Source organism: Panthera uncia, chromosome X, assembly GCF_023721935.1.
Source record: "Panthera uncia isolate 11264 chromosome X, Puncia_PCG_1.0, whole genome shotgun sequence".
In the NCBI taxonomy this organism is placed as follows: Eukaryota; Metazoa; Chordata; class Mammalia; order Carnivora; family Felidae; genus Panthera; species Panthera uncia.
Window position 1 is genome coordinate 11,912,573 of NC_064817.1, and position 26,587 is coordinate 11,939,159.

The 26,587-nt window shown below is 39.9% G+C and overlaps 1 pseudogene; it reads right to left on the reverse strand.

Moving 5' to 3' along the window:
- Positions 1 to 12,660: 12,660 nt before the first annotated feature.
- LOC125932355 (calcium and integrin-binding family member 2-like) lies at positions 12,661 to 21,902 on the reverse strand (annotated as a pseudogene).
- Between the last annotated feature and the right edge of the window lie 4,685 nt (positions 21,903 to 26,587).

Sequence of the window (26,587 nt, forward strand, 5' to 3'; positions counted from 1 at the left end):
GCCACTGCAGAGAACTACTCTGTGACCTCACTACCATGCCCCTCACTCCATAAAAGCTGGGGATTAAGGTCCATATTGGGTGGGAAATGGGGGCAGAGAATAGCTGTGTGCTGCCTGCATAGTTTGCTCAATCCCTCGTTAGTAAGTTACCCTGAATACAACTCTGTGTAAATGGTACGGAGCGGCTTCCTTTGTTTTCTGGTCTGAAAGTGTTTTCTCAGTCTGGAGGAAACTTTATAGACTCTCCTCCAACTTCTCACAATTGTTTTCCTGTTTACACTATTATATTAGGATTTTCTGTTGAACATACAGGTACAACACTTCAGTGTCTCCAAACAATGATGTTCAAGCTCCTTAGAATAGCAAATGCAGTAACCATGACTTGGCTTATTTTCTGCCACTCCCTATCATCCACTCTATGCTCATGATACTTTAATTTCTAAGAATTTCCATCAAGTATCTATTGATTCAACCCTCAGGGCCTTTGCTTATGACGTCTCTTAGCCTGCTATGCACATTGCACTTTTCTTTGCCTGGCAAAGAAACTCATTCTTTAAGATCCACATCTCAAACCCAAGATTGCCCTTTCCCCTTACTCCCACAGCACACCCTGCATTCCTTTACCTTGGCATTGACCATACTGCATGACTTTCTATTTATGCGTCTATTTCCACCACTACACAGTGTGTTCCTCAAGGGCCTGGTTCATCATTGTTTCCTGAAGCACCCAGCACAGTGCCTGGCACATAACTGAGCACAACAGATGTTAAACTATTATGAAGTTAACATTGTCTTGTTTATGTGCGGCAGGAGGTCAAATAGAAGAAAGTCACCAGTTCTAAGTATAGGAAGACCCTATTGTGTAGTTCTAACTAATCTTTCATGCTTGAAAGTACAGTCCTGTAAACAAAAAAGTATAGGTGGTCCAGAAGCTCAAAGATGTTTTCTGAGGTCTTCCAGGGAGAATGAAAGAGAACCTGAGGGCAGGGTTGCTTCTGGTATCTTCAATCAATAAAACCAGAGATTTCATATCAGGGGATTCATTTGGTTGTGGTGGCACTGTAATTTTTCAACCTGGCTAGGCTGAACTACATTTCTACATTTTCCTTCCCTGTATGTTCCTTAAGGTGGGCCATGGGAGAAACTCTTATGAATTCGAGAGCAGAAGAGAAGCAGTAGCCATTTTGTAGCTCACACAGGTTGTCTCTGGCCAGCTGATTGGCTACAGCTGCTCACCTTCCCCTAGGGTCTTCTTTCTGCTTCTCTAACTTATGATCCAGGTGTGTGTTTAGCTGCATGATGAAACACCCTGGCTTCTGCAGTATACCCACACTAACAACGAGGTCAGGGGCAACGAGAACTGACATGGGTTTCTGTCCGGTGGGGTTTCAGCCCAAACTTACATCCATTCTCCCTTCCCGAATGCTTGCCCTGCAGACTTCAAATTTTAGCATCAGATGTAATAACAGTAGCCTTACAAAGACTGCTTAATCAGCTTCCACAGTTGTGTCAAATCACATCTCTGTAATAAAGCCCTTAAATACATATAGGAGGATGTGTGTGTGTGTGTGCGTGTGTGTGTGTGTGTGTGTGTGTGTGTTTCTGTCTGTCTGTCTGTATCTGTGTGTGGGTATACACACACAAGGAGATTTTATATATACCAAATTTCCTAGTAGTTCTGTTTCTCCTAATGAAAACTGACAAATGTAACATCAATTCTAGAAACTTCCCAATACTTCTTTTCTTTATCCCTGGTCTCTTTTCCTGAAGTGATTTTCTGTATAGTCTTTAAGTGGCAATTACATTATTGTGTTTTCCTGGAAGAGATCTGGGAGATGGCATCCCACCCTGCAGACTTCTCAATGTAGAATATGCTTTGGCAGCAATAAAAAAGAATCCCAGAGTCTGTAGGAACAGAGAGAGAAAAAAAGGCTGGCCTGCATTGGGATGATTCCAGGGTGTTAGGCTGCAGAACTCACATGAGGTCATCAATACTGAGGAATCCATTTTATTGTCTATGTTCTGAGTTGGCTCACATATAAGCATAGCTTATACTCTGCCCAGGAGCCAGTTGCCAAAGAGGCAGGGAGAGAAGTGATGAATGAGACTTCTACAGCAGTACACCCAGGGAGAAGCCAAACAAATATTTTCCACAGCAGATTTTGATAGTGGGAGCCTAGTGCCAGAATACACTTTATAACATGTCCAACTCTAAGAATATTTGTAGTATCACAATTGCAAAAATGTCAGAGGATTCTTGAAGAAAAGAAAATGAGCAAGATAAAGGAGTCCTGATTTTACACTGAATTCTCAGCATCCCTTCAATTAGCCCCCTAAAAGTTTGAAGGATTGTACACATACTCTGGTGACCTCAAAGGCAGCCCCAATCTAACATTGTTCCTGGGGCACGATGAGAGAAATGGGAGCCAAAGGAAACACTTGCATCCATATGAATTGAAACATTCTGTATGTAACAGGTGTTTCCCTGAGTTTTACTTGCCTCCGATTCAAATGTGTTCACGTTAATAATAATCCTCAATTTTCTGATCCCTGTTTCTAGCGGTCAGTATAAAATCTGCATCTTCCTCATTTCAATGCCTAGCCCAAGTATTCCTGGGAATCCCTGGAGATGTGTTGCATGGGCATCACAACTTTAAAACTCCTACCTCAGTCTGTCATACTTTGTCATGTAGACATGAAATCATTGCCATTCTGTCTCTATTGAAATCAGCTCTGTTAAAGACTTCTAGTGCTTACATACATGTATTTCTTCTCTCCTTCTGGGCAGTTGGTCAAGGTCCTAACATTTGTTGTAATCATAATCTGGGAGCATAAATTACATGGGTCACTTTCAAACTATAGGATTTAATTACATGTTTGAAACTTTCCAGCATTTTCTCCCCCTTCTGTGACAATCAAGGAGTCAGAGTATTTTAGATACTATAGCCTCCATCAACTTGGGTCCCTGGATCTCTACAATGAGCAAATTGTGGATATGAGGAATAAACCTTTCTTACAGCAGATCACTGGGATTTGAGAATTAGAGGTTTGTTATTGTAGCATAACCTTCCCCACCCTAATATTAGTTCCCGTAGCTGCAAGCCCTCTACCATGTCAAGTTTTTGAAATGTCTTTAACAAAGGTTTACTACCCAACCCAACTCACTTTTTAAAGAACCTCAGTTGCTCAGAATTGGAATCATTCTCCTTGACTTATAATCCATCAACATCTATAGCCCAAGTATAGCTTGCTAGCTAGCTAACTGGCTATAATCTATTTTTTAAAATAATATAATAAGCACAATGAACCCATCAACAAGCCAAAAACCTAGAACATTACAAATAACTTACATCCAATATGCAACCAATATGAATATGCATTCCTCCCCAATTCCATAATTCTGCCTCCTCTCTAAATAAACATAATTTTGAATATTATGTTTATTCTTCCTTTGTTATAAATGTGTGTTAAGTCATTTTATCATACATATCTGTGATATATAAAGTTCAAAATAATGAACACTAGCCTTGATTTTCATCAGTCCAATTGTTATGAAGTTGAACATCTCTTTGGTTATTGACCATACATGTTTCTTTTTCTGTAAAATACCCATTTGCATTAGCTACCAATTTTTCCACTGAGTTACTTGTCTTTTTCTTACTGATATGCAGAAGTTCTTCATATATACAGGATACTAATCCTTTATGCATTGTATGTGTAGCAATTATCTAACCAATTTAATTTTGTCTTTAAAAACTTTAATTAGGGTGTTCTTTTGATAAACAGAAATTTTTAATTTTGTCTTTGAAAAGTTTGAGAGTGGGGGTATGGGGACGGTAGACTTCCTGGGAGGTATGAACCCAAATGTTATACTTTGGGTAAAGACTCTGAACTGTTATTGTTTGTATCTCAGACTGGTGAAGTCAAAACAAAGCTAGCATTACAAAATAACAATGTACACACACATTTATACATACATTTTTACAGAGACAAATACCAGGGTGTTTTTCCCTTATGGCTAAACATGCAGTTCAGACATTGCAAAAATCCTTTAAAATGGGTAGGCAGTAAACAAACAAATAGCATTCTTATGATGGTTGAAATCCACTGTTAAAAGAAAAGGAACAGGTGGTGCAATTAAAATCAGAAAGACTTTTTACTAAAGATAGTCAAAGTAAAGATCAGCATAGTGTACTAGCCTGGACTTTGACAGCCATTTCTTTGAGGTATTTTTTTACCTCAAAGGACAAAAATAAGAATCAGAGGATGCAAAAGTCCATGAAAAATAGAGGACAGTTTGTACATTTTAAGGCAAGTCTGATGAATTATGTATTAGTAGATAAAATTACTATTATTTACATGGAAGCTTAAGAAACAGAATGTTTTCCTGGTTTTTAGACTACAGCATGACCAAAGATGTTTTTTCTACAATGTTTATGCCACTGACAAATAAATTTCTAATGCAACAAAAAGGGTACCTAAAACCAACATCTCTCAATAATTTCTCAAAAAGTTCTTAAGAAAAAAAAGACCTTCCTCAAAAATGCCTGTCAATTTTAATTCCACATACTTGTAAATTTTTTTTCTTTCCTTCTTTTTTTTTCTTTTTTATAAAATGTTTGTTTATTTTTGAGAGAGAGACAGAGGGATACAGAGAGAGAGCAAGCAGGAGAGGATCAGAGAGAGGAGGAGACAGAATCTGAAGCAGGCTCCAGCCTCTGAGCTGTCAGCACAGAGCCTGACGTGGGGCTCAAACCCATGAATTGTGAAATTATAACCTGAGCTGAAGTTGGATGCTCAACTGATTGAGCCACCCAGGTGCCCCCAAATTTTTTTCTTCTTATTGGCAGAAATCAAAATAAGGTGGGATCATAAAACTGTATTCTGTACATCAGTACATAAGAGTATATTTAATATGATTTTATTTGACTAATTATAATCTATTTACTTGTACTTTAGAAAGTTTGCATCCCTTCATGTCGGGTTGATATACACATTTTATCAATAAGAGGTGAAAGTTTTAATTGATTATGTATAGCATTTATAGACAACTCCTCTAAAATCAGAGCATTGGGCCCCTGGCTCTGTAATTTACCCTCTCATTTTCCATAATCCCCATGGGTAGGGGTAAAGAAAAGGTGGTAGGGGAAGATTTCCTATTTAAAACTTCTAACAATCACAGGGGCTTCTACTGGAGGACTGGCATGATTGCTTTCTAATACATACAGCTCTTTGGGGAGACTACTTGAGGTATTTTGAATTGAAGATTACACATCCACCCCACAACCACACATCCCTACATACCTCCCCATCCCCCTATACACACAGTGCCCCAACTTCCTGGACTTCTAAAAAACAGCTGAACGAACTGCTCTGCACAATAAATTAAGAGAAAATCAGAGTCGGGGCGCCTGGGTGGCTCAGTCGGTTAAGCGTCAGACTTCGGCTCAGGTCATGATCTTGCAGTTCGTGGGTTCAAGCCCCACTTCGGGCTCTGTGCTGACAGCTCGGAGCCTGGAGCCTGCTTTGGATTCTGTGTCTCCCTCTCTCTCTGCCCTTCCCCCACTTGCACTCTGTTTCTCTCCCTCTCAGAAATAAACATTAAAAAAAGAAAAAAAGAGAAAATCAGAGTTTCTGGATATCCCCTAAGAGGAGGTGGTAGGGGGCCTGGGAAAAGGAAGAACAGAGAAGAGATGAAAAGAGTCTTATAAGAGAGAAGCTGAGAGTCTTAACAGGAGCCCAGGAGGCAAGGAAGAGGGCTTTTACAGGGATTTTAATGGGAGGAGCAACAAGCATATAATCATGAGGCAATTTTATTTTTGTCTCTTATTAGCCCAGTGGTTCTCAACAGCCAATTTTGCCCCCCAGGGGACACTTGGCAAGGTCTGGAGACATTTTTGGTTGTCACAAGGAATGGAGGTGCTACTGACATCTAGTGGGTAGAGGCCAGGGATGCTGCTAATATCCTACAATGCATAGGACCCTCCCCACAGCAAACAATGATTGAGTCCGAATGTCAGTAGTGCTGAGGTCGAAAAACTTTTATTCACTTTTTAAATTGGTTTAGCAGGGTTGCTTCTTCCCCTGGCCCGTATGAAAATAACTCTATGAATTTTCAAGTTGCTCTCAGGAAATGCAAGCAGTCTTAGTCTACCACTAGAAATGTCCATTTACTTGTGGAAGCAATGCTCTAAATTTGCTGTCAAGTTGAACTATTCACCCAGCAGTGGTAGAACTATACTAGATGATGTTTTTGGTTTCCCCTTACATTAACATTCTATAGAACATGAAATTCACCTGAAAGTGTACTGATTCCTAACCCACCCCAGAACAAAACACTGATTAAATCTCAGTTGCTATCTTCTTTGTTGTTGTCATTGTTGTTTTGGATTTTGCCTCTTTTAGTGAGAGTGTTGCAGAGTGGTAAAAAGTTTAGACAGTAGAGAACACTGCCTGGATTTGAATCTGTAGGAACCAAGGCCAACTCACTCCAAGACCAGCCACTTTACCTGAGCATTATTTTGAGTTAAAAGCAATCCAAACCCAGCAGATTCGGGGAAAGGTCTTTATCTCCCTCTCAACTGCCTGCAGGGACCAGAAGAGAGCTATTAACAGAGATTCCTCTTTACCTAAGAAACTTATCTGTAAAATAGGGCACCTCGGTTTTCCAAATATCTCTTTTTACCTTCCCACTAATGGTCTTTCTTTTGTATCCTCAGGTCTCTACCCCTCTCCTGAGCTCATATAAGCCTCATGTTACTTGACTGTCTTTGGAATTTTCATGTCTATATGGATTCCTGTACTTATGCTATTAAATTTCATTTTTTCCTGTTAATCTGTTGCATATTAATTTGATTCTAAGTTCAGCTAGAAGGATCTTGAAGGGCAGAGGAAATTCTTCCTCCCCAACAAATCCCAGCTCTGCCACTATCGACTTTAACCTCTTGAGGCCTCTCATTTATAAAATGGGATGATAATAACCCTACCTCATAAAGTTACTGTTAAGATTAAATGAGTGAAATATATTTTTTCAAGAGGAAAGTTGGTATTTTAGTATCTTGTTTTATGGATTTCTGATCTAACCGTGATTAGCTTAGACCAGAGGACATATTATCTATATTTCTATGAAATTCTCTCAAATTCCACCACATTATCCTGCACATAGTTAGTAGAGAAATTTAATATTTAATGATTCGAGTTCAGTACAATTACCTTTGGATGATAAAATTCCAAGAAAATAGAAAAATAAAAAATATGTCTTCCTAGCCTCTTCACTTTCATCTTTTATATGGAAGAAATTGAAAAGTTCCCATAAATTTTGTAACTATTACTGGAAGTAAATACTAATAATAAAATGTCACATCATTGATGAAAAAAATAATTCACATAAAGATTATAAAGTACATAGCCAAAAATGTGATTGTTCTTAAAACCTTCAAAATCACTGGTTCCAGATTCTTAATGAAAGTTAGAAAATGAAAGTATATATGGAAAGGCCCATGGACAGGAGGTCTATGGTCATCCCCTATTTTGGAAGTTTCCAAGGATGACTTTGCGTCATCACTGAATGGATGACCAAGAAGCAATAGATTTGTGTGTTTTTTTCAGTCAGAGAGATGCGCTTGTAGTAAATTCCACCAAGGAGAAAGGACCCATTATGGAAGCAAAAACATCTTCCTCTAAATTGACATTTGCCCCTTTGCTCACTGCTATTTTCCGTATTTATATGTGAGTGATAAGGTCTGGTAATGGCAAAACCACTTATCTAGCACCATATTCTTCAAAACACATTATGTAGTTATTCCATTTTGAATTATTGTTGATTCTAAGAAAAGTACTTCTCTCATTTCTCAGCAACTGAAATAAGCCTGCTAAATGTTTAATTTTATCCATTTTCACCTAAATGGGGTACTGAAAACCAGACAGAAAGGGGTTCTCAGTCCTGTGAAATTTGGGAAATCTCCTCTCCAAAATATAGTCCCATTGACCCTTGAGCTGAGTGTATCATGAGGAAAGACTTCTCGAAGTAGGGAGCTGAAAGGTAGCAAATTGCCCTCTGAACACTCTGGAGGCCTAGAAAAAATTAAAGAAGGAGGCATATGCTTTTGTCTCAAAAAGATAAGCAGGAGCCATGAAGGCCATGACAGAGCCATGAGTGTTATAAGCCCTTTCTTCCCAACTGCATTATCACCTCTTAGTCCTCACAGAAACATTCTCACTTCTCCTGACCAATGGAGACAGCTACGGACCTCCTGTCTCCTCACTCTTCTCCTGTTCTTCTGATACAAGACTCATTTCCCTCTCTCAGTGAATTTGCTCCAAGCTTCCTCTTCCCATCAAATATCCAGCTACCTAATGTTTTTAGATTCATTTTATGTCACTTATTATTTACTAACCTTGCAGTAACCACCTGTAGGGGAGCAGAATTTGCTACCCCAAAATATGTTTCCTTGGCATAAGGATTATTTTAGGCTTATTATTTTTAAGAAACTGCAAACACAGGAGAAGCTCTGAAAACTGAGTAGAAGTTATCCTTTTGTAAGAGATATTTACATTACACCTGCGATTACAGATAGAGTCAGCTAACAAGCATCTTTTTTTTTTTTTTTTTTAATTTTAGAGAGAGGGCAGAGGGAAAGAGAGCATCCTAAGCAGGCTCCATGCTTAATGCAGAGCCTGACACAGGGCTTGATCTCATGATCCTGGGATCATGACCAGAACCAAAATCAAGAATCAGACACTCAACCAACTGAGCCACCCAGGCACCCCATAAGCATCTTATTTTAATATGCAACAACCATAACAAGCAGTTTAGCAAACAATGTATGTCCCTTTCCTCTTGTTGTGTTTTAGTTTAGTCCAGATCACTTTTAACAAACAAGTGGTTAAGATCAGGTGCACTGAAGAAACTGCATTTTTGCTGGGAGCTGAATTGGAAATGAGGAGAAGAGAGATAAATTAATGGTCCAAGTCTTTAGGGGAAGCCAGGTCTAGGTGAGACTGAGCAGGAAAGGGGGTGGGAATACCATTTACTGATCACATCACATGCTTTAGAAATGGCAGGCCCTGTTCTGATGTTTTCAATTTCATTATCTCATGTAATCATCAAAACAACACTATGTAATAGAAAAGTAGGTAAAAGGAGCATCCCCGTATCATGAATAATGAAACCAAGTCTTAGAGAGGTTAGTGACTCAAGGTCCTAGAATCATATGTCAATTCAAAGTAAGATTCAAACTCAGGGCTTTCTAACTCATAGCACATGTTCTTTCCTCAATGCTAGCCTGCCTCTCAAACAAAAATTATCAAAGCTATACCCAAAAAAACCCTGTGAAGACTAATAAACAAATTCAGCAAAATTGTAAGATACAAAATCAGCTGTATTTCCATATGCTAGCAACTAATAATTCAAAAAGGAAATAAAAAAACAATCTCATTTATAATGGCACTAAGAAGAATAAAATATTTACAAATAAACTTAATCAAGGAGATGAAAGACTTGTCCACTAAAAACTTTAAAATAATAATGAAAGGATTTAAAGTAGACAGAAATAAATGGAAAGACATCTCGTGTTCATGGATTGAGGAAAAAATTAATACTGTTAAAATGTCCACACTACCCACACTGATCTATAGATTCAATGCAATCCCTATCCAAATCTCAATGGCATTTTTCACAGTAACAGAAAACACAATACATAAATTCATATGAAACCACAAAAGACCCCAAATATTCAAAGCAATCTTGAGAAAGAAGAACAAAGCTGAAGGCATCACACTTCCTCATTTCAAAATATTTCAAAGCAACAGTAATCAGAAACAGTATGGGCAGAAAAACAAACACATAAACCAATGGAACAGGATATGGAGAGTCCAGAAATAAACCCATGCATATATGATCAACTGATTTTAGACAAGGGTGCCAAGAACACATAGAAGAATAGTCTCTTCAATAAATGGTATTTGGGAAAACTGGATATCCAAATGCAAAAGAATGAAATTGTACCCTTCTCTTAAGCCATATGCACATGCAAAAATCAACTTAAAATGAATTAAAGATTCAAACATAAGACCTGAAACCATAAAATTAGAAGAAAATATAGGGGAAAAGCTTCTTGACATTGGCCTTGGCAATGATTTAGATAGGATACTAAAGGGATTCTGACACCCAATTCCAGTGTGTGTGAGGTGATATCCCCCACAAAAGCAAACAATTCTTTGGACATCAGCTGCATGTCCTACAATTCAACACAATTCTGACACAACCTCTCCAGAGGTGGCACCGAGTCCCACAGGTCAGGGGCTCAGTCCTACAAAATTGACTTCAGATGCCAGTCGCAAGCCCAGGTTATTGCCTGTGCTTCAGACCAACTGGCTATAGATCAAAGGTTCCAATGACCCCCTCCAACTGAGGATGCCAACTGCAAGTCTAGGTTGTCACCTGTACTCCTGAACAACTGGTTATGAACCCTATGACCCGACTCCCCATCCTCAGATTTAACTAATTTGTTACAGTGGCTCACAGAACTCAGAGAAACATTTTAGTTACTAGATTACTGGTTTACTCTAAAAGGGTATAGCTCGGAAATAGTCAGATGGAAGAGACCCATAGGGAAAGGTATGGGGAAAGAGCATGGAGCTTCCATGCCCTCTCCAGGTGTGCCATGCTCCCCATTATCCACACATTCACCAACCTGGAAGCTCTCCAAATCCCATCCTTCTGGGTTTTATGGAAGTTTCATTACATAGGCACAACTGATTGAATCACTGGCCACTGGCTATCAATTAAACCTCCAGGCCCTCTCCCCACTTAGGAGGTCAAGGGGATGCCCCATCCTGAGGTGCAGTCCAAAGGTCACCTCGTTAACATTACAAAAGAACTCTTGTTGCCATCATTACTTAGGCAATTCCATGGGTTTGGGGAGCTTTGAGCCAGGAACTGTGGTTGAATAGCCAATGAATGTATGAGAAATGTGTATTTTGGTCATCTGGATGACCAAATGTATATTTCTTATAAATCACAATATTGCAGACACCTAAAAGCACAGGCAACAAAAGGAAAAAGAACAAATGTGATTGCATTTAAGTAAAAACTTTCTGTACAGCAAAGAAACTGATCAACAAAATGAAAAGGCAACCTTCAGAATGGGAGAAAATACTTGTAAACCATATATCTAATAAAGGGTTAGTATTCAAAATGTATTAAAAATGCCTACAATACAACAGGAAAAATAAATCCAATTTTAAAATGGGCAAAGGAACTAAATACATATTTCCCCAAAGAATATGTACAAATGAAAAAGAAAAAATAAAAAAAGAATACATACAAATGGCCAGTATACGAAAAGCAGCTCAACATCACTAATTATCAGGGAAATGCAAATCAAAATGACAATGAGATACCACCTCATACCTGTTAAGGTGGCTATTATCAAAAATATTTATATGTAACAAGCGCTGGTGAGCATATGGAGGAAAGGGAACCCTTGTACGCTGTTGGGAATGTAAATTAGAATAGTAGCTATGGAATAATTCCTCAAAAAATTAAAAATAGAACTACCATATGATCTAGCAATCCCACTTCCAGTATATATTAAAGGAAATAAGGTTCCTATCTCAAAACGCTACCTGCATTCCCATGTTCGCTGGAGTATTGTTCACAATAGCCAAGATACAGAAGCAACCTAAATGTCTGCTGATGGGTGAACGGATAAAGAAAATGTGCTATATACAAACAATGGAATATTATTTAGCCTTTAAAAAGAAGAAAATCTTGCCATCTGCCGGAATATGGATGAACCTGGAGGATATGATAAGTGAAATTAGGCAGACACAGAAGGAAAAATAATACATGATCTCCCTTACGCAAGGAATCTAGTCAAACTCACAGAAGCAGAAAGTAGAGTGGTGGTTGGCAGCCGCTCAAGGGAAGGATAAATGCAGAGGTATTCATGAAAGGACACAAAGCCTCAGGTGCACAAGATGAAACAGTCCTACAGATCTACAGTGCAGCACAGTGCCTGTGGTTTTTGTTCCGTTTTGTTTTATGGGGACATGAAAGTGCTTTACTACCAGAAGTTCACAAATGTGTGGCCAGCACACACCAGTGAGAATTCCAGGTCTTGGGGAGGGTGGAGGAGAAGGGGTGCCCAGGACTCAGAGCTAGGGACAGGGACAGAGCCCTTGGCCCACTCTCCTCACAGCTTCACGATGGGAGGGTTGGGGGAGACGGAGACCCGGCGGACCGGTGTGCGGCCCAGCTGTGGGTTTGAGAGAAAGACCGCATAGCTCATAAAACATTGTCCTCTCATTTTTCACTTTTCCCTGCACGACTGGGATGCCTGCCCAGCCCTTGGACACGTGGGTATCCCCTGCCCCATGAGGTCTCCGCCTTCCCCTCCCAGTGGGGCCGTTTGTGACAGGGAGAGGACCGGGGTCTGGGGAGCTGGAGTGGGTGGGGACAGATAGGAGGCCTTTGGAGGCCCTGGGGTCTGGGAAGGTCCCTGCTCCTCACACCCCCCTTCCCTGGGTAAGGGTCTTTTGCTGAAAGGGCCCAAGGAAATGTTGGTGGGAATAACCCCAGAGGCCACAGCCCCTTCTCTGGGCAGCTTGGAGGTCACACTTGTGTAGACAGCAGCAGAGCCAGATGGTCAGCTTCTGGGCCACCGCACCCTCAGCAGCGTCCTCAGATCCGGATGTGGAAGGTGCTGAGGAAGTCGCGGGCCTTGGCAATCACGTCCTCAAGGTCCACAAAGTCCAGTTTACCATCCTTGTCCAGGTCGGCCTCCTCGATGATCTTGTCGCACACGAGCATCACCTCCTCCTCGTCCAACTCCGACTGGGTGAGCCCGGCCAGCTTCGCTCCAGATCCTCCTTGCAGACGAAGTTGTAGGTGTTGAAGGAATAGTTTGCCTTGAGCTCCCGGAGAGCCAACTCGCAGAGCACAGAGGACATACCCACAAAGTCGCCGAAGGTGCGGTTCCCCCTGCCATCCTCAGTAAAAGCCTCTATGATCCTTTCCTTGAATGGGTCCTCCCGGAGCTCCGGCATCACGATGACGAGGCTCATCGGCACATGGACGACGGGGCTTTTCCGACAGTCCACTGGGACGGGCTGGGGGCCAGCTGGTAGAACCGTGCAATTGCGCGTGGAGCGTGAGGATGTCCTGCTCACTGAAGAAGGTGCAGTCCCGGTAGTGGTCCAGCTGCTCCTCCGTGGAGGTGATCTGCTTCTGCTGCCCAGGCGCCAGAGCCTGAGCCCCGCCCACTGCAGACCCACCCGGCAGCCCCCGCAGCACCGGGGGGAGGGGGGGGGGCCCACGGCCCCACCTGTAGTTTAAAAGACCGCAGCATATATTTAAAATTTTACTAAGAGGGTAAATCTTCTATTATGGGTTCTTATCTCACACACACACACACACACACACACACACACACACACACAATAATAAAGTGAACAAGAGGAAACTTTTGGAAGTTATGGGTATGTTTATGGCATAGATTGTGGTGATATTTTCATGGCCATATACTTATCTCCAAACTCCTCAAGTTGTATATATTAAATACGCACAGCTTTTTGTATGTCAACCATAACTTAATTAACTGGTGGTGGAAGGCGGGGGTGGTTGAGTGATCAAAGGAGCACAAAGAGACACTGGACACCTGAAGGATAAGGAAAGGAGTGGCAGAGTGTGGGGGTAGTGGACACAGAAAGGAAGTGAGAGGATGCCAAAAACAAATGGTGTCTGTTGCTTTACCATTTGTCCAAGGTGTATCTTTTTTTTTTTAATTTTCTCATGTTTATTTATGTATTTTGAGAGAGAGACAGAGCATGAGCAGGGGAGGGGCAGAGAGATTCCCAAGCAGACTCAATTTCATGAACCCTGAGATCATGACCTGAGCTGAAATCAAGAACCTGAGACTTAACCCACTGAGCTACCCAGGTGCCCTTCCAAGGTGTATCTTAAAGCAGGAACAAGAAATAGAGTTTCTAAACTGAGATCTATGGATATATTCTCAGAAATCAGTGAAATCTTTGAAATTTCTTATTGCTGATGGGAATTCTCATTGCAATGGGAATCCTTTTTTTTTCTTTTAACATTTTCTTAGGTCAAATTTATTCTTATTTAGTATAAATCACTTTTGAAGACTTGTACATTTTGTATCTGTACTAAACAGTGATATAAACAAATCTTTAGGCTACTGAAAATAAACTTAAAAAAAAATACAAAGCTCCCCATTCCCCACCCCCTCCTCAGTCCCTGGAAGCCACCATTCTATTTTCTGTCTCTACCCACTGATTATCTTTAACAGGTGCTTTAACAAGTTATGAAAACAAGAGTTTCTTCTGCAGCAAAAAATATATAGAATGGCTTCTTCGAGGACTTGTAAATAAGGAAGATAAAATAATATATATCCTCTGAGAAGTAAACTTTAACCTCAACACATAAATCTTCAATAAAGTCATGCTGAAGAGTGAGAATGCCCTCTAGGTTATGATTGGTCATCTCGTTTCTACCCTGGCTCTCTGTTCCAGCCATACTGGCCTTCTCTCTGTCTTAAATCATACCTGGCTCTTTTCCAACTCTTACTGAATGCATAAAACAATATCTGAACAAATGGTAAGGTATTCTTTGATGGAAACACTAACTATCATAAAAAGTCATTTTCCTAAAATTAATATATAATTCAGTAAAATATTCATTATGATCCCAACGAGAATTTTTAAGTACATATAAAGTCCATGTAAGTCCAAACACCCAATCCAATAAAATTATTAAAGAGAAGATTATAGTATATTTGGGAGGGCTTATCTTAGATATTAAACATACTATAAAACCACTACCATCGAAATACTATAGTTTGGCACAGAAATGTTCAAATCGGGGTGCCTGGGTGGCTCAGTTGGTTGAACGCCCAACTCTTGATTTCAGCTCAGACCATGATCCCAGGGTCATGGGATCAAGCCCACATTGGGCTCCACTCTGAGTGTGGAGCCTACTTAAGATTCTCTCTCTCTCTCTCTCTCTCTCTCTCTCTCCCTCTGCCCCTCTCCCCTGCTCTCTCTCTCTCTCCCTCTGCCCCTCTCCCCTGCTCTCTCTCTCTCTCTCTCTAAAATTAAAACAAAATGTGCAAGTGTGCAAATAAAGCAGCAGAGTGAAGTAGCAATCCCAGAAATAGATTCCAGTAAATACATTAAAATATAGGATAAAGGCAACATTCAAATTCAAGAGGAAAAGAATAGTGTATTTGTTAAATGGTACTGGCACATCTGTCTATATAGGTTAAAGAAAATAAAATTGAATCCCTAGCTCACACCATATCCAAAACTAAATTCCAAATGGATTTAAGATTTAAATGTAAAAAACAGTAATGATAAAAACCAAACAAAACCAAAACCAAAAACAACAACAACAACAACAAAAAAAAAATAGAGTAAAACCCACAGAATGAAATCTCCCTATTGGACATTACTGCCATTAATCTCCTCAGCAATCTCAAAAATCCTTTGGAAAGCCCTGCTGTTGACATCACCATGGCCATGGGGAGACCTCCTGTTCATCTCCATAAGATACCAGTCATCATCAGAATTCAATGCTTGGGGCGCCTGGGTGGCTCAGTCAGTTAAGTGTCCAACTTCAGCTCAGGTCATGATCTCGTGGTTTGTGAGTTTGAGCTCTACATCAGACCTTGCACTGATAGCATGGCGCCTGCTTCAGATTCTCTGTCTCCTCTCTGTGCCCCTCCCCTGCTAGCGCAACATCTCTCTCTCTCTCTCTCTCTCTCAAAAATAAACATTTAAAAATTTTAAAAAATGAATTAAAAACTTGATGAGCTATTTTTAAAGGGTGATGTCTATCATGTAAAGCAGTTCTTCATTGTCTTTATATTTAATGACACTACTTCTTTGGAAGGGTGTTGCTTAGAAAGATTTAACTTCCCCAGAGAGGGGATGTGCTGAACATTTCCAGGTAGGACGGGGACCAGCAATTCCTGAGACTACTGCAAAACATCTGATGTCCTCTTTCACACTCTCCCAAGACCTGAAGCAAAATTAGCCTGGAAAATCTTGTCTATGTCCTTCTTCCAAAAGAGCGGGATTTGTCAACTTTGCCCAGAGGGGTAGAAGAGCTCCCATTCTACACGCCCCCCCTTTGTTTTAACCAATAGAATATTAGTACACATGACACAAGCAGAGACTTGAAATTTGCTTGCATTGTTGAGCATGCCTCTGCCACTGCCAGGAGCCAAGTTGTCCTACATAACTGCTAACCATTTAGCTCTAGTCCCACGATGAGCCACACGGAGAATTCACCGCAGCCAACTCTCAGAACAAGAGCATAAAGCACAGCTTCCCCTGCTGAACCATGAGCAACATAAATGCCGCTAAGTTAATATGCCACTAAGATTTTGTGATCATTCATGACAGAGCTATAGCTGCCTGCTAAATACAGTTAAGATGTTTAAGTTAACATGCACAGACTTAAGGTATGGGAACAGTTAATATTCAGAGGTTCTTGTCAGAAAAGCCCATATTGGAATTTTTCTCTTATATCTGACTCAAAAGTTGAAGAGACATGCTAGCTAGTTATATATTCAACCACAATATATGTTATTTCTTCCACGTGACTACTGCTTACAATGATAACGTGATAAATCTTTCCCAAATCTTCATTAAGACTTTAGCCCAGTAAAGAAGGGCGAGAGTAAACAGAGCATTTTAATCCCATGGGAGGAATATTATACAAGAAACACACAGCACCATATAAGGATATTATACGAGAATACAGAGTGTCATACTTGATGAAGACCTAGGGAACCTAAGAAGTCTGAATGAGGAGGCATCTAAGTTGAGACCTGAAGGATGAAGAGCAGCTCCGAGGCTGACAAGGGCGTAGGAAAGCAGAGGTCAGTGATCAGGGGCCAACTTTGCAAGACGCAGAGATAAATGAGCATATGGCATATTGCAAGATTTGAGGTACTATCGTCCGAAGAAAATAAGTGGGGAAAGGGGAATAGGAAAGTAAAAGAGAGAGAGAACAGTTCCAGATCTAATATTTCTTCTCTTTTCCTCAATATGCCTCTTCTGTGAAGGGCAGAACATTATGTATTTGGTATCTAAAGCACATTTTTTTCTTTCATGACTATTCTTTTATATGCAATCCCAAATAGGTTCTTGATCTCGGGAAAATTACTGAGGTTTATTCATACTAAAGTGTGATTGGCTGAGAAGGTTAAAAGAGCAATCACCCCAGGTATGTGCACTGCAATAAGCTGCCAAAACACTAGACTAAGAATATAATTTCAGGCATCAACCAAATGGTGACAGATTGAGATCTGCCTTTCACCATTACATCTAGCCTTTTCTGAGAGACCGAAAGTAATCTACCCTTCCTTTTAAGATGTACAGTTGGTTCTCATTATCTGTAGGCGTTATGTTCTATAAAGTAGCCATGAATACTTGAATACTGTGTTAATGAATACTGAACATTGCTCCTGGAGGTAATAAAGGATTGGGTTCCTCTAATTATAACATTTTCATCAACCAGTCAATACGTAACCTTATTTTATGTGTGCTTCTGTTTAAAGCTCCTGTTGCATGAGTTCAATGTTAATGAATCAATAATACCTACTAAATAAAGTGTCTTTAAACAGAAGCACACATATAGGAACATTAGACAGCATGTCATCACTATACCTGGGGGCCATTTTCAACAGCAAAATTGCCAACACAGAGCACAAAAATATGAAAACTGTACTACTAAACAAACCACAGGGGGGCACCTGGGTGGCTCAGTCGGTTGAACGTCCGACTTCGGCTCAGGTCATGATCTCTTGGTTCGTGGGTTCGAGCCCCCAGATCAGGCTCTGTGCTAAGAGCTTAGAACCTGGAGCCTGTTTCAGATTCCGTGTCTCCCTCTCTCTCTCTCTCTGCCCCTCCCCAGCTTGCTGTCTCTCTCTCAAAAAATAAACAAAAAACCAATACAAAAAATAAAAAAAAAACAAAACACAGAAAGGACATTTATTCACAGTAGAAGAGCTGAAACAAAAAGGCGGAGCGTTGCCTTTTTCGACCTCAGCTGGGAATGTGTGTCAGGTAACTAAAATTTTCTGCTTCTCCGTTCATGGCTGAGAATTACCACTAAAGTCTTGCAAGTATTGATTTGGGTTTATAAATAAGATTCAGCAAGTGGTGAATTTGAAAATTGAATCTGCAAATAATGAGGATCGACTGTACAGGAACAACACATTTTTTACCCTTTCTGCCATATCCTCTGTTTACATACTGAGGAAACATTCTCTAGGACCCACATGCACAGCTCTTCCCACTTGCATTACCATGTAGTGCTGTTCCCTGCAATCCAAATCCTCTTACTACACACTGTATAAATGAGAGTCCTAGGACCTTCTCTTGGTTACATGTGGAAATTGCTTGCATTTTGTGAATTTTTATGCATGTCCACCAACACAAACAAGGCCTTATACATACTTCTTACATATGCATGTGCATTCTCAAGACGTTTAAATGACTATAATTTATTATTCTGGGACCGGAATATGTCTTTGAACACAGTGCTGTTTTCTCACTTTTAGAGAGGGATAACTTGTCCCCTTTGGATAAGGAAATAGCTCATTATTCAGTCAGTATGTGCTTCAGAAATGTTGTCAGACATCATGCTGGATTGTTCTATCAACTTTTTATGCCGGGGATTAAGTTCTCCAAAATCTCCCTTTCTGTGTGGTTCTTTTTGTTCTTGTTTTTTTTTTTTTTAAATTTTTTTTTAACTTTTATTCATTTTTGAGAGACAGCACAAGCAGGGGTGAGGCACAGAGAAGGGGAGACACAGAATCTGAAGCAGGCTCAAGGCTCCGAGCTGTCAGTACAGAAAAAAGCATGTAACAGACACTCCTGTGGACAAACTAAGCCACAGAGCTAGAACAATGATCCCTCCTGCTTGTAGAGTGCTGTTAAGAGGCCACATGGCCTCTCATGCATCATGCGGGAACTGGCTGAGTGCCCCGCGTTGCGACTCCTATTCACTGTGCCTTGAATACAGTCACTCCTTACGTTTGTATGACTCCTAGCAACCTACAAGGTGCTTTCGTGTGCATATTCCAGGAACTACCAATACAGGAAAGACTTGGACTTGGTTTCCCCATTTTACAGATGAGGAAACTAAGAAAGGTTAAGGTCATGGAGTTAGTAAGCGGCAGAGTTAATGCTCAAACTCAAGCCTTCCAGAGGAATTTTTTTTATTTCACTGAGGAGACTCAACCATAAAACTGAACATAAAATATTTAAGTGGGCACCTGTTGCTAATGGCTAATACGTTTAAAGCAACAAATTTTCCCTAAGACAGTTGCTCCTTCAATGATTTAATTTATGCCCTGCCATTAGCCATCTCCATTAGAAAGAAAAATTACAGACACTTCGAGCAGGGCAAATAGAACAAAACTGAACCTCAGAAAATTTTATGGGCCAAAAGAGACCTGAGTAATTTTCTAACATAGTGGTCACCTTTTGAAAATAAAGAGAGCCTTGTCTCAGACTTCCTTGCTCCTCCCAGTATGGCCCCGAGGCCAGCAGCATCGGCATCAGCTGGAAGCTTGTTAGAAATTCAGAATCTCAGGTCTTATTCCAGGCCTAGTGAACCAGAACCTCTAAGGGATGAGATCCAGGAAGCTGTGTTTTAAAACCCCTCCTTGTCTTAAGAACCACTACGTTTTGAGATCCAGTGGGCCAAGTGACTTATCCAAGATCACATAATTAACTTGCAACCAATCCAACTCTTCTAATTTATAAATCCAATGTTTTTTCCATTATATCAAATAGCAAATAAATATCAACATTACCTGTCACTGCCCATTCACCATTTCCCCAGGCAGATCATAGCTGAAAGCATTTATTTTTGTATTATACCATGACTATAACAAACAAGGCCCACAAAATAATACTTTATACAAATCTTTTTGTCTCATAAAATCCCGTAGACATCGGTTTTGAAATAAACTGTAAGGTATTCTCCTCTGGCCATAACAATCTACCGTTTACTCTCTCTTCTGTATTGACTTGTCATTTGCTTGAAGCTGATAAGTAGTTACACTTTGGTCCCCACCTTGGGGAGGTGTAATAAGAATAATCATGATGTTGGAAAAATCTTAAAGTTTCTAAACCAGAACCCCAAGTTATTCTGCTGATTCGTCTCTTTAGGAAGCCTGCACTCCCAAATGCAAAAGAGCTACTCCCACTTTATTTAAATAGCTGGCCCAGTCTTCTCCAAAGTTTTCCACACAGGCCTAAGATAACATCTGCCATGGAACTTGAAATATTTCCAGTCTTTGGGTGCTATTCTATTATTGCAAACCATTTTATAAGTTGCCCTGATCAGGTTTTTATGTTATTCCAGAAAAGGCTCACCTGGTGGCACATAGGGGAGAGATGAAATTTGTGTCAGGTGCCCCTGAACTGACCTTTATTTTGAAAGTTGGTAATTTTTTGTACCAACGGTGCTCAGAAGAGACCTCCTGGAGTGAAGCTCTACGCAGAGTTGCCTGGAGTGTCAGAGCAAAGGACACAAGTAGGGAGTTCTCTCTTATGGAGATCCCAGTGTGCTGCTTGCTCACCAGATCGCTGTTCTTTGGAGACCCTTCTCTGAAGGAAAACACTTCACAAATAGCATCAGGAGAAAGCACGGAACAGTTGGCAAAGTAATGGCCTGAATGAAAATTCAGAAACTTTAAAGACTACCTCAGTACCCGCCCCTCCTACATCCCTATAGATCTCAGAGAATCATTAGATTTTAACCATTGCCATCTATTATTTGTGTCCTTCTTCAGAATGCCAAAGTTAGGATTTCAGCATAAGTTGATTTAGTCATTTTTGTCTGGAGACTCCACAAAGCAAGACCATTTCTTTCTCTTTTTTTAATGTTTATTTATACATTTTGAGAGAGAGTGTGCGAGCAAAGGAGAGGCAAAGACAGAGAGAGAGAGAGAGAGAGAGAGAGAGAGAGAGAGAGAATCCCAAGCAGGCTCTGCGCTGTCAGAGCAGAGCTGGACTCGGAGCTCGATCCCATGAACCGTGAGATCATGACCTGAGCTGAAATCAAGAGTTGGATGCTTAACCGACTGAGCCACCCAGATGCCCCAAGACCATTTCTGTTCCCTCACCATAATTCTTTTTATGTAACATTTTCCAACGTTGACAGTTTTCAAAAAAATATAAACAGTAGAACAAACACTTGTGTCAAACAGAGTCTTATGACTGAACAAACAAAACAGAAAAAATTATAAGCTTAATTCAGAAGCAGTAAGGCATATAAAAACGAATCTTGAAATGATATCCAAGTAAACTCCCACGTGTAATAGTTGAAAGTTTCCACTAATTAGTTTCCTGACCTTGGGTGAGTTACTCATCTTTTCTGGGGACAATAATATATCAGCCTTACTTTTATAATTTATTGTGACACAATATGGTATATGCGAAATGTTCTAAACTATAGTACTATAGTACTAAATAGTACTATACCCAGAACATCTGGGTATATAGTGACTTATTAGTATACCTCTGAAAACCATGATGTTCTCATTTATGTAACCTCAACATTAAGCTAGGGTGCACCCATGTTCTTTGGAAGAATTGGACAAATTTTACTGGTACTGCAAACTACCATTTTTTGCTGTCACCAAAACTGAATTTATTTTAAAAGTCACATTATTATGCTTCCAAACAAGAGGATCAGAGTTCCATTTCTTTCACTCCATACCTAGCACTACCTAATAAAAACTTAAAAACATAGTAAAACCATTTTTACCTCTTTTCATTTCATGCATATATGATGGATCCAAAGGGAGACGATGCCATTCCTTGTGGGAACAGAAAACACAGTAATAAGCCTCCATGTTCATCCAGCTAGCATGTCCTGCATCTTTGGCAAGGATCTTTGGTTTATATGTACACTGATTTGCTCCTTTACTGGACACTACAAACATTAATTTATTGTAATTTTGAGTTAGAAGGAAGTGCAGTGACCATTTATATCTGTAATCCTCTCATTTCAGCACTGCAGGAACGAGGCACAGAAAAGTGATGAGACTTGCCCAAAGCAACACAACTAGTCTCTGGCAGAGCCCAACTCAACTAATTCTACAAACCACGAGGGGAAAGGCATGGAAAGGTACTTATTTTGGTCAGCCATACTTCTAAGTTCAGCTGTTTGTTTTTAATCAGGAATACCCTGAAGAAGGCTTAATCTCACTAGTAAGAACCTTCACAACTGGTTCTTTTTATATATACATATATTTATTTTTGAGCAAGAGAGACAAAGCACGGGTGGGGAGGGGCAAAGGGAGAGAGGGAAACACAGAAGCCAAAGCAGTCTCCAGATTCTGAGCTGTCAGCACAAAGCCCAAACCGGGGCTCGAACTCATGAACCATGAGATCATGACCTGAGCCAAAGTTGTACACACAATGACTAGGCCACCCAGGCACCCCAGTCACTCATGATTCCTAAAAATTTTTTTTAATGTTTATTTTTGAGAGAGAGAGAGAGCAGGGGAGGGGCAGAGAGAGAGAGAGAGAGAGAGAGAGAGAGAATCTCAAGCAGGCCCCACACTGTCCGTTGCAGAGCCCAATGGGGGGCTTGAACTCACAAACTGTGAGATCATGACTTGAGCTGAAATCAAGAGTCTGACGCTTAACCGACTGAGCCACCCAGGTGCCCTGATTCTTAAACTTCTGTTGCTTAGTGCTGAGTTGCAGCACTGCCAGCTTATCTGCCAAAGGAATGCTTTTTGGCCACCTGTCTCTAGTAAAAAGCAATGCATATTTCAAAACTTTCCATTTTCCTCCTTCTTCTCAGCAGACAATTCTTTAAATCTTTTAAACCTTTAAATCCTCCAGGAAAACCTGGGAAGGGGGGCAGCAATGTTAATAGCAGATGTTCCAGGGTTCCTGGGTTGAAATCCGGACTTTGCTCTTGACTCCGTGATAGGATAATTCTTGGAGCTTTTGGAAGATTCCCTCCACATTTCCTGGCCATTCTTGAACCTTTCCTGCTTAAGTGGATGAATCTTGGTCAAAGGGAAGAGATGATATAGCAAAAGAGCATTAAAAAAAAAAAGCACTTTTCAATTTCAGAAGTTCAGGTTTTATAGCCACAGAGTCCTAGGCTTTGAAGGACTCAAGGAATGGATAAAACATAATGATTTAAGAGTGAAATTAAAAATACTCTTGGGATCTCAAAGACCTGATGTTGAGTGAAAAAAGGCCAGACACAAGAGTATATACTATATGATTCCATTGATATGCAGTTCTAAATCAGGCTAAAACTAATATATACTGATAAAAATTAGGAAAGTGGTTGGGAATGGGTTGACTGGAAAGGGGCATGAGGGAAGTTTCTGGGGGTGATGAAAACGTTCCCTATCTTAATATGGGTGTGAGTAACATACTTATAAACATTGGACAAATCTTACTGAATTTCATAATTATGATCTATACATTTTAATGTGTATGCAAATTATACCCCAATAAAAAATGTTTAAATAAAAGATTCCTTGAGATGTAAATAAAGAAAGAACCAGTAGGGAAGTAAATACAGCTTATGTACTGGGGATGAACATGTTCTCTGAAAGGGGGAGAGTCTCTATGTCCTGTGCCTGCCCCTCTCTGAGGGACAATTAGAGGAAAGGAGAGGACAGAAACCACAAGATGAGTTTGGGGAATCTGAGAGCAAAGGTGACCTTGCCCTACTTTTCCAGGGCAGAACCTTGTAAAGTGGCAAGACTCCAGAGTAAAAAAGGCTATGTGGAATGTCTGGGCAGATGCTGCAAGAACAACAGAACATTCTCTTTGTAACCAAGAGCAGTTGAGACATGGCATTGAGAGCTAGGGCCCCTGGAAAGTCTTCATTAAAAACCACCACACTGTAAAAAATGGGTTGAATCTAAACAGAATGGCACAAAAATAGACACATAGATCAATAGAACAGAACAGAAAACCCAGAAATAAGCCCACAATTATACAGCCAATTAATCCCCAACAAAGGAATAAAGAATATACAATGGGAAAAAGACAATCTCTTCACCAAATGGTATTGGGAAAGCTGGACAGTTACATGCAAAAGAATGAAACTGGACCACTCTCATGTATCATACACAAAAATAAACTAAAAAATGGATTAAAGAATTAAATGTGAGACCTGAAACCACAAAAATCTTAGAAAACAAAACAGACAATATTTTCACTGACATTGGCTGTAGCAACATTTTTCTAGATATGTCTCCTGAAGCAAGGGAAATAAAAGCAAAAACAAACTACTGGGATGACAAATAAAAATAAAAAGTTTCTGAACAGCAAAGGAAACAATAAAACTAAAAGGCAACATACTAAATGGAAGAAGATATTTGCAAATGACATATCCGAAAAAGAGTTAGCATCCAAAATATATAAAGAACTTATACAACTGAACACCAAAAAAACCAAATAATCCGATTAAAAAATGGGGAGGGGCTCCTGGGTGGCTCAGTCGGTTAAATGTCCAACTCTTGATTTTGGCTCAGGTCATGATCTCATGGTTGTAAGATCAAGCTCTAGGTCAGGCTCTGAGCTGAATGCGGACCCTGCTTGGAATTTTCTCTCTCTCTCTCCCTCTCTCTTTGCCCCTCCCCCACTCATCCTCTCTCTGTCTCAAAATAAATAAATAAGACTTTTTAAAAAATTAAAAATGGGCAAAAGACATGAATAGACATTTCTCCAAAGAAGACATACTGATGGCCAATGGACGTATGAAAAGATGCTCAACATCACTCATCATCAGGGAAATGAAAATCAAAACTACAAGGAGAGGTCCCCTCACACCTGTCAGAATGGCTAAAATCAAAACACAAGAAACAATTGTTGGTGAGGATGTGGAGAAAAAGGAACCCTGGTACACTGTTGGTGGGAATGCAAACTGGTGCAGCCACTGTGGAAAATATTATGGAGGTTCCTCAAAAAGTTAAAAATAGAACTACCTTATGATCCAGTAATTGTACTACTGGGTATTTACTAAAAAAATACAAAAACACTAATTCAAAGGGATACATGCACCCCTATGTTTATGTTTATGGCAGCACTATGTACAATAGCCAAATTATGGAAGCAGCCCAACTGTCCACTGATAGATGAATGCATAAAGAAGAAGTGATATGTATGTACAACGAAATATTATTCAGCCATAAAAAGGAATGAGATTTTGCCATTTGCAACATGGATGGAACTAAAGAATATGATGCTAAGTAAAATAAGTTAGTTAGAGAAAGACAAATAGTATATGATTACACTCATAGGTGGAATTTAAGAAACAAAACAAGCAACTGAAGGGGAAAGAAAAAGAGGAACAAACCAAGAAAAAGACTCTTAACTACAGAGAACAAACTGATGGTTACCAGAGGGGAGGAAGATTGGGGGATGGGTGAAATAGGTGAGGGGGATTAAAGAGTACACTGAACACGATGAACACTGAGTAATGTATAGAATTGTTGAATCTCTATATTATACACTGGAAACTAATATAACACTGTATGTTAACTACACTTGAATTAAAATTAAAAACTTAATTTAAAAAATGGGTTGAACCTCTGCTACTTAAATAATTTCTTTGCTTTCTTTTTTCTCCCAATTTTCTTTCAGTAATATTGACAAAAATTGTATGTACATATACACTGTAAAATGATTATCACAGTCAAACTAAGTAACATATCCATCATCTCACATAGCTCTAAAGTGTAGTTCAAGTCCGACGTTTCCTGATTTTCTGGCTGAATGATCTATCTTTCGTAGAAAGTAAAGTACTGAAGTCCTCTACAATTATTGCACTGCTGTCTATTTCTCCCTTCAGATCTGTCAGTATTTGCTTAATACATTTCAGTATGCCAAATGCTGGCTGTATATATATGTACAATTGTTACATCTTCTTGATAAACTGACCCCCTTATCATTACATAATGACCTGCTTTGTCTCGTTATAATTTTTGACTCAAGGTCTGTTTTGTCTGATATAAGTATAGCTACCCCTGCTCTCATTTGATTTCCATTTGCATGCAACATGTCTTCTATCCCTCATTTCAGCCTATGTGTACCCCCATACTCACGGCAGCATTATTGACAATAGCTAAGATAGGGAAATAACCTAACCGTCCACTGATAGATGAATGGATATGGAAATTGTGGTATATATGTATACCATGGAGTAAAAAATAAAACTGAGCTCATAGATACAGAGGACAGATTGGTCATTGCCAAAGGCAAGGGGCAGGATGGGGGTGAAATGAGTGAAGCGGGTCAAAACATACAGACTTCCAGTTATAGGGGCACCTGGGTGGCTCAGTTGGTTAAATGGCCAACTTTGGCTCAGGTCATGATCTCACAGTCCATGAGGTTGAGCCCCACGTCAGGCTTTATGCTGACAGCTCAGAGCATTGAGTTGCTTTCGATTCTGTGTCTCCCTCTCTCTCTGCCCCTCCCCTGCTCACACTCTGTCTCTCTCTCTCAAAAATGAATAAACATTAAAAACAATTTTTTTAAAAAACAAACTTCCAGTTAT